The following is a 9688-nucleotide window of genomic DNA, read 5'->3' on the forward strand; positions in this document are numbered from 1 at the left end:
CAAATGCAGTGACAATTTGTTGTCAGTCAACCCACCTCTAACAAAATGCAATCCCTTGCTCAGGATCTCCTCTATGTAAACTGCGTCCTTCCCTGATACCAGTATGGCTGAGTCATCAGCATAAAGCAGGACTTTACTGTATCTGGCATATCATTAACATATATTAGAAATGAGAGAGGCCCTAAAATGGATCCCTGTGGTACTCCACAGGATTTTTCTTTGGCCTCTGACATCACCAACATTACATACTTGTGTTCTGTTGGTCAGATAAGACCTAAACCAATTCACTTCTACATCATTTAGACCCATGCATTTCAGTTTCATCAATTCATAAGCTTTCATGACCATAGCTGTATAGTTTCACTTCTCACTTTCCTGCTTAATGTGGTCAAAAAGGTGGATACGGCAAGTATCAGTGGAATGAGCTGTTCTAAAGTCAGACTGGAGTTCATAAAGAAGATTGTTCTCCAGAAGGTATCCTTCAAGTTGATTAAAAACTCATCTCTCAACAATTTTGGATGAGGTTCTGAGGATTGACACGGGCCTGTAGTTTCCTACATTTGTTTTACTGCTCTTCTTGTGGAGTGGAACCATCCAGGCTGTTTTGAGATGCTTGGGAAACGTACCACTAGTAATAGAAAGGTTTACAATATGAGTTATAATTTTAGCAGTGACACCACCATTATCCTTTATGAATCTTGCAGGAAGGTTATCCAGCCCAGTTGCTTTGTTGGTGCTCATTAAGCATAGCAGATTGGACATTTTGTCCTCTGTTACCATGCACATCTCAAACAAATCACTAGTGATCCTTTGCTGTGGTAAAAGTTGATAATAAAGACTGGCCATAGTGTCCAGAGCAGGTGGGTTACTTCTTAACCAGAGATGAGGCTATAGTGGTTAAAAATGGGTTAAAGTAATTAGCAACCTTTGCCTGGTCATAACATGAAACATCATCAATATCCAGGCCAATACTACAGGATTTTACCGTTTGGGGAGCTTTTGAGCCAATGTCTTTGAAAATGTTCCATATTTTACGAGGCTGATGTAAGGTGTCATTCACAGTGTCTATGTAATGTTAGGATTTGGCCTTATCCATTTTGTATCTTGCCTGGTTTCTACAGTTACTTTAACCATCATAATCTTGAAGTAGATTTGTCTTTCTGAATCTGGCCAGGTGGCTATTCCCTTTTCCTTATGAGGTCTAAGATCTTCCAAGTGATCCATTTCCCTGACCGCTGTTTGATTCTAATTTGTTTAATTGCAGTCAGAGAGTTGAGTACAGACAGAAACAGATCTTTAAAAAGATACCAAGCTTGATCAACATAAAACTTTAATTTGTCACATGGCCGAATACAACAACCGTGAAATAGTGTGTGGGGGTACAGTTGAGGTACGTGACATCACAGTACATGAGACCAATCCAAATTTCCAAGTCCTTCTACAAAACGTTCCATTGAGTATTGTGACATAAACCGTACCTTCATGTATGTTATTACCTGGCTCAAGTAGCATTTTGGATGCCTTACGGGTACAGCAGGATACCATATACTCACTAAAACCAATAGGAACAGAGGAGGAGTAGGATTAGGGTATGGCTAAATGCTATCAAAACTGGTCGTCTAGTGCGTTGGGGGCAGAGAATAGAAGGAGCAGATTTCTGGGTGTGGTAGAAAAGATTCAGGGCATAATGTACAGACAGGGGTATGTTAGGATGTGAGTACAGTGGAGGTAAAACTGGGCATTGAGTGACGATAAGAGAGGTTGCATCTCTGGAGGCACTAGTTATGCTAGGTGAGATCACCGCATGTGTGGGAGGTGGGACAAAGGGGGTATCTGAGGCATGTTGAGTGGGACTAGGGGCTCTGCAGTAAAATAAAACAATGATTACTACCCTAAACAACAGTATACAGCAAAGAATAACACAATCACAGGTGTTGATTGGGAGAGCTAGCTAAGACAACAACAGATAATCAGCTAAGACAACAACAACAACAGGTAAAATGGAGATGAATGGGCAGAGAGGGTCTGTTAACTACACACAGGGCCTGAGTTCGAGGCTGGGGCCAACAGATAAACAAAATAAACCAAATGAATTGATTAAAGAACAGTCCAGCGGGCATCAGCTATGTAGCCAAGCGATCATAGGGTCCAGTGAACAGCAATAGATGAAACAGGGACGCCGCTGGGTAGTTGTTACTACGCTAGGCAAGCGGGAGACACAGCTTTAAAAAAAAAGTTAGCAGGCCGGGGCTAGTTGAGGGCACAATGGATGGAATTACGTTGGCAGACCCATCGTGATGGAACGGCGGGGCTCCGTGTCGACAAAAGGTCCAGGCCAGTTGGCAAAAGAGGTATTGTAGCTGGAGAAATTTTGTTTGCTAGCTGGGAGATGCGCCTGGCTCGCGGCTAACTGGTGCTAGCCACTATAGCCACTCGGTAGCAGCTAGCCAGCAGCGATGATTCGCTGCAAAGGTCCAGAGCATACTGGCAGAAATCCGTTGGTGAAGCGGATTCTAGTCGTGTTCGTGAAGAGTCCGGAAGGCATCAGCTGTGTAGCCGAGTGATCATAGGGTCCACTGAGCAGGCCAGGAGATGGGCCTGGCTCAAGGCTAGCTTCGGGCCTGGGCCACTCGGTAGCAGCTAGCTAGCTGCGATGATCTGGAGTAATGGTCCAGGGCTTATGACAGGAATCCGGTGTTGTAGTGGAGAAAAACAGTCCGATATGCCGACTGGCAGGCTGGCAAGTATTATCTAGGCTAAAAGCGGCTGGTGTCTGTGCTAAAGGTAAAGGCTGCTTGCAGTGGCCAACAATGACTAAATAGCTAATAGCCAATTAGCTGGATAGCTTCTGATGGCTAGCTTCTGATGGAGGTTCTGGCTATAAGGTCTAGAAATAGCAGATCCGTATCACATTGGGTGAGGCGGGTTGCTTGAAGTTATATTTCATTTAAAAAATGGAAAAAGAGATTGAAAATATATTGAAATATATACAAAAAAGACAAAAATACTAAATTTACACGGGAGAACAACAAACAGCATCTGCACTGCTATGCCATCTTGGTCAACATATGACAAATGCTGGATATCTCCACACGTTAAGTGATCAAACAAATCACAAATATTGCAAGCCACCACTTTTTATTTCTTCCTCAATAAGGTCTTATCTCAGTGATGAAGCAGCCAGACCTCTAGCCAGACTTATTCTGTCAGTGTCCACCCCTGCCCGGTGATGTGAGCTCATTCAGGTCTGAGTGAGGAAGCTGCCAGTCCTCTAGCCAGGCTCATTCAGGTCTGAGTGGTGAAGCTGCCAGTCCTCTAGCCAGTCTGGGATGAGGCAGAGGGAGGAGGCAGAGGGAGGAGGCGCAGAGTGGAGGCACAGGGAGAAAGTACGCAGGAGGCACACAGAAGGAACACGGAGGAGGCGAAGGGAGGAAGTGCAGGGAGGAGGCGCAGGGAGGAGGTGCGCAGGAGTCACAATGAGGAGGCACAGGGAGGAGGTGCACAGGAGGCACAGGGATGTGGTTTAAGGAAAAGGCTCAGGGAAGAGGCACAGGAAGCAGGCACAGGGAGGAGGCGCAGGGAGGAGGCACAGGGAGGTGGCACAGGGAGGTGGCACGCAGGAGGCACAGGAAGGAGGCGCAGGGAGGAGGCACGCAGGAAGGAGGTGCAGGGAGGTGGCACAGTGAGGAGGCACAGTGAGGAGTCAAGCAGGAGGCATGCAGGAGGAGGTGAAGGGAGGAGGCACAGGAAGGAGGTGCAGGGAGGAGGTGCAGGGAGGAGGCACGCAGGAGGCACGGGGAGGAGGCGCAGGGAGGAGGCACAGGGAGGAGGCACGCAGGAGGTGCAGGGAGGAGGCAGGAGGCACGCAGGAGGAGGTGAAGGGAGGAGGCGCAGGAAGGAGGTGCAGGGAGGAGGCGCATGGAGGAGGCACGCAGGAGGCACAGGGAGGAGGCGCAGAGGGGAGGCGCAGGGGGGAGGCGCAGGGAGGAGGCACACAGGAGGCAAGCAGGAGACGCTGGGAGGAGGCACAGGTAGGAACCACGGGGAGGAGGCATTCAGGAGGGCCAGTGGGGTGGCACGCAGGAGACGTAGGGAGGAGGCACAGTGAGGAGGTACAGTGAGGAGGTGAAGGGAGGAGGCGCAGGAAGGAGGTGCCGGGAGGAGGCGCAGGGAGGAGGCGTAGGGAGGAGGCGCACAGGAGGTGCAGGGAGGAAGTGAAGGGAGGATGCACATGGAGGAGTTGCAGGAGGCGCAGGGAGGAGGTGCAGGGAAGAGTTAAGCAGGAGGCACAGGGAGGAGGCACAGGGAGGAGGCACAGAGAAGAGGCACAGTGAGGAGTCAAGCAGGAGGCACAGGGAGGAGGCAGTGAGGAGTCAAGTAGGAGGCGCAGGGAGGAGGCACAGTGAGGAGGTGCAGGGAGGAGGCACATCAGGAGGCACAGGGAGGAAGCACGCAGGAGGGCGAATGGGGGTTTAGCCAAGCTGTGGAAATGGCCAGTTTCCCTCCAAACCAACATCCAAAACCAAACAGTGATTTAGCTGTCACAGTGGGGCTGTCATGCCAGTGAACTAACGTTCTACTGCTGCTGCCTGGGGTAGGGAAATAGCAGGAAGGAGTTAATTGATGGGAGGCCCCAGTGCGTGCGTGTGTCTCATAGGTCAGGTGTTTGAGTATCCAACAGGCCCGTCTTTGTCCAGTAATCTGACACAGTCAACTCTACGAATCGATTCTAACCTCCTTGAAGGCTCATTTCATGATTCTCCTATTAGACTAATTGCTTTCATACTGTGGTCAACCTTGCAGGGCTGTGCACCTGTCTAGTGGTGTCTCACAGTAGAACTTGCCCAGAGCGTTAGTGTGATCAATCATGGCTCCTCTCTGAGTGTCTACCTGTCATGGATCCTCTCTGAGTGTCTACCTGTCATGGCTCCTCTCTGAGTGTCTACCTGTCATGGATCCTCTCTGAGTGTCTACCTGTCATGGCTCCTCTCTGAGTGTCTACCTGTCATGGCTCCTCTCTGAGTGTCTACCTGTCATGGCTCCTCTCTCTCTCTCTGTCTGTCTGTCTCTCTCTCTTCCCCCTGGCAGTAAATAACACAGATTAACAGATCTGCTTTTCATTACGAGTTCACTTCCCCTGTTACACACGCACACACACACACACACACACACACTTTAAGTTGGTGATTTCTTACACATCCAAAACGGTATTTAACCTTGTTAACATTGTTGGTAATTTCTTACAAGGGCGGAGACCTCTGTCCTTTTTCACAAAAAGAAGCCAGATTTGTTGACAGATTTTTTATTTCATAAATTTTTATTTCACCTTTATTTAACCAGGTAGGCTAGTTGAGAACACCTTTATTTAACCAGGTAGGCTAGTTGAGAACAAGTTCTCATTTGCAACTGCGACCTGGCCAAGATAAAGCGTAGCAATTCGACACATACAACAACACAGAGTTACACATGGAATAAACAAAACATACAGTCAATAATACAGTAGAACAAAAGAAAACAAAAAGTCTATATACAGTGAGTGCAAATGAGGTAAATTAAGGAAATAAATAGGCCATGGTGGCAAAGTAATTACAATATAGCAATTAAACACTGGAATGGTATATCGGCAGAAGATGAATGTGCAGGTAGAGATACTGGGGTGCAAAGGAGCAAAATAAATAAATAAATACCAGTATGGGGATGAGGTAGGTAGATAGATGGGCTATTTACAGATGGGCTATGTACAGGTGCAGTGATCTGTAAGCTGCTCTGACAGCTGGTGCTTAAAGCTAGTGAGAGAGATGCGAGTCTCCAGCTTCAGTGATTTTTGCAATTTGTTCCAGTCATGGGCAGCAGAGAACTGGAAGGAAAGACGGCCAAAGGAGGAATTGGCTTTGGGGGTAACCAGTGAGATATACCTGCTGGAGTGCGTGCTATGAGTGGGTGCTGCTACGGTGACCAGTGAGCTGAGATAAGGCGGGGCTTTACCTAGCAGAGACTTGTAGATAGCCTGTAGCCAGTGGGTTTGGCGACGAGTATGAAGCGAGGGCCAACCAACGAGAGCGTACAGGTCGCAATGGTGGGTAGTGTATGGGGCTTTGGTGACAAAACGGATGGCACTGTGATAGACTGCATCCAGTTTGTTGAGTAGCGTGATGGAGGCTATTTTATAGATGACATCACAGAAGTCAAGGATCGGTAGGATAGTCAGTTTTACGAGGGTATGTTTGGAAGCATGAGTGAAGGATGCTTTGTTGCGATATAGAAATCCTTAGGATCCTTGAGGAATCCTTGGGCCAGCACCTCCTGGATGTAGACCTCCATGGCTTCGGTCTCTGCATGTGAGAGAGGGTAGATGTGCCCCTGCAGGAGGGTAGAACCAGGCATTAGGTCGATAGTGCAGTCCCATGGCCAATGAGGGGGCAGGTACGTGGCACGAGTCTTTGATAAAGCCACCTGTAGGTCCCGGTATTATAGATAGAGACGTCGGTGGCCTGGTCCGGATCTTCCACAGAGGAGGCACAGATAGACACAGAGAAACAGCTCCCCTGACACTCCTGCAACCAACCCAACAACCTCCTCTCTGTCCACAATATTCTGGGGTTATGCAACTGTAACCAGGGGAAACCTAAACCTGCGGGTGTGCAGGAGAGTTTAAGATGAGGAAAGTGATGTGTTCATGGTGGTTGTGAACAACTGTGAGGGAAATGGGAATCGTGGTCTGGCACACCAGTCCTGTTCCTAGGGGACGGTTGTCTAGGGCATGGACTGGGATAGGGGGTTGTAAAGGGACTAGAGGAATGCGTAATGATAAGGCCACTGACTGGTCTAGGAAATTGCCTGCAGAACCAGACTCCACTAGGGCAGGACTCAGTGCAGGGGCCAGGATAGTCCAGGAAGGTGACAGGAAGGAGGACGGGCTGGGTGGACAGAGAGGAGAAAGGCACGGCCATGCCTACCTGGGAAGGTGCAGGAGCGCTCCTCGGCCTGTCGCTTCCTCGCCTGGTTGTCCTTCTCGGACAGGTGTTCCAGGAGTGGTCCGGAGCGGTGTTGATGTTCTTCTGGGGGATGGTGTGTCGTGCCCACCTCCATGGGCTCAGTCTCGCTGGATGTTCCTGGGAACGACCCTGAAACCCCCAGGATGGTTGACGACGGGCACGCAGGAGATTATACAGGTGGATGGCCAGGGTGATGAGCTGATCCAGCATGCAGTCCTCATCACAATAGGCCAATCCGTCAAAAATCCGGAAATCCGTCAACATGGCCTGGTCGTTCCAGCCAGTGGACGTAGCCACCGTCCGGAAATCCAGAGCGTACTCAGACTCTGTCCAGAACCCCTGGTGTAGACAGGGGAGACGCTCACCTCCCTCCCGGCCCTCTGTAGGGTGGTCAAAAATTAAACGGAAGAGTTGGGTGAAGCTTTCATAGGACTGCACTTTTGGACCATCCCTCTCCCAGATGGCGTGCACCCATTCCAGAGCCCGGCCTGTCAGCACCAAGATCACCAAGGCCACCTTGTCCCTCTTAGAGACCGTCCCGGCATGACGGGCAAGGTGGAGGTCACACTGAAGGAGAAACCCCCTACAGTGAGATGGGAGGGGCAGGTGGACGATGCTGATCAGATCGGGTGATGTAGATGGTGGTGGGGTGGTTGGAACGACCGCGGGGAGCTGGGAAGGTGGTGGTGTAGCCTGCGGTGTATGGGCCGGAGCATCTCGTCCATGGCAATCCCGAGGTGCTCCAGGCACGAGTTGCGGTATTGGAGCTTTGCTCCTATACTGTATAAAAGCTGCAGAAAAGTGCAAAATAATAAAGTACTCAGTAAAATAGTAGGAGATATTCCTCTCAGGAAAATAAACAACATTTACAATTATCGACAAAGACAAATGACAGGGGGAGTATATATACAGTGATAGTGGGGATTGGAACCTAGGTGTGTGCAATGATGATGAGACAAGTGATAAGTGAAGGGTGATTGCCAGCTGCAGGTTCGGCAGCAGCTAGAAGGCCGGCGACACCAAACACCTGAGCTGGACAGGAGGGGGAGCCAAAGCCAAGGCTGGTGTGACACCTGTAGGCTGTCTCATTGCCGTCTGTGATCAGGCCTACAACTGTCATGTTGTCAGCAAACTGGATGATGGTGTTGGAGTTGTGGGTGAACAGGGAGTACAGAAGTGGATTAATCACACACCCCTGAGGGGCCCTCGTATTGAGGGTCAGTGTGGCAGAAGTGTTGTTGCCTACCCTCACCACCTGCGGGTGGCCTGTCAAGAAGTCTGGGATCCAGTTTCACAGGGAGGGGTTCAATCCCAGGGTCCCCTAGCTTGGTGATGAGTTTGGAGGGGACTATGGTGTTGAACACTGAGCTGTATTCTGTGAACAGCATTCTCTCATAGTTATTTCCCCTCTTGTCCATGTGGGAAAGGGCAGCGTGAAGTGCAATTTAGATTACATCATCTGTGGATCTGTTGGGGTAGGATGCTAATTGGAGTGGTTCTAGGGTTTCTGAGATAATGGTGTTGATGTTGATGTGAGCCATGACCAGCCTTTCAAAGCACTTCATGGCTACAGACGTGAGTGCTACGGGTCGGTAGTCATTTAGGCAGCTTACCTTGGAGCTCTTGTGAACAGGGACAATGGTGGTTTGCTTGAAACATGTTGGGATTACAGACTGGGACAAGGAGATATTGAAAATGTTATCTGGTCTGTGCATGCTTTGAGAACACACCCTGATATTCCTCTCTGGCCCATCGGCTTTGAGATTGTTAACCTGTTTAAATGTTTTGCTCACATTGACCATGGAGAGTGAGATCACACAGTCATCCGGAGAAACCGGCTTAAAAGGCATTTAGCTCGTTTGGGAGGTCTGCATTGCTAGGCAGCTCACGGCTGGGTTTCCCTTTGTAATCTGTTATCATCTGCATGCCCTGCCACATACGACGAGCGTCGTGGCCGGTGTAATAGGATTCCACGTTCCTCCTATATTGTCCTTTTGTGTGTTTGATGCCTAGTCGGAGGTCGTTGCAGGCTTTCTTGTATACGTCCATGCTTGTGTCTTGTTCCTTCTAAGCGGTAGCTCTAGCCTTTAGCTCAGTGCAAATATTGCCTGTAATCCATGGTTTTTGGTTTAGATACGCTCTTATAGTCACTGTCGGGATGACATCGTCTATGCACTAATTGATGAACATATCCCAATCTGTACTAGCAAAACAGTCTTGTAGCCTCGCGTTTGCTTCATCTGACCACTTCCGTATTGAGTGCATCACTGGTACTTCCTGTTTGAACTTTTGTTTGTAAACAGGAAGCAGGAGAATGGAGTCATGGTCAGAGTTGCCAAAGGGAGGATGAGGGAGGGCTTGTGCTGTATATGTTTCTGTGGGTAGAATTAAAGTGATCAAAACAGAAAGAAGGTGCTCTCCCAGAAGCCTGGTGCATATAACCTGCCAATTCAGACAAACAAAAAGGTGTAATGGGTACACACTCAGAAATATCTCATAAAGCGTACTTCATTATTCCATGTTTTAAATGTTTTATTGCATCAGGGATACCGTACACAGACATTTTGGCTTTACAGTATGTAGGTATAATATTATTTCATTCAAAACAGCATTTGTTAAGAAAAACCTATGAGAAGCAGGTGCTTCTAATCAGTGTTGCCACTCATCTGCCAATCAGTGACTATGCCCCTCTG

The sequence above is a fragment of the Oncorhynchus mykiss genome, chromosome 25, assembly GCF_057628025.1.
Source record: "Oncorhynchus mykiss isolate SJ-2025 chromosome 25, ASM5762802v1, whole genome shotgun sequence".
Classification (NCBI taxonomy): Eukaryota; Metazoa; Chordata; class Actinopteri; order Salmoniformes; family Salmonidae; genus Oncorhynchus; species Oncorhynchus mykiss.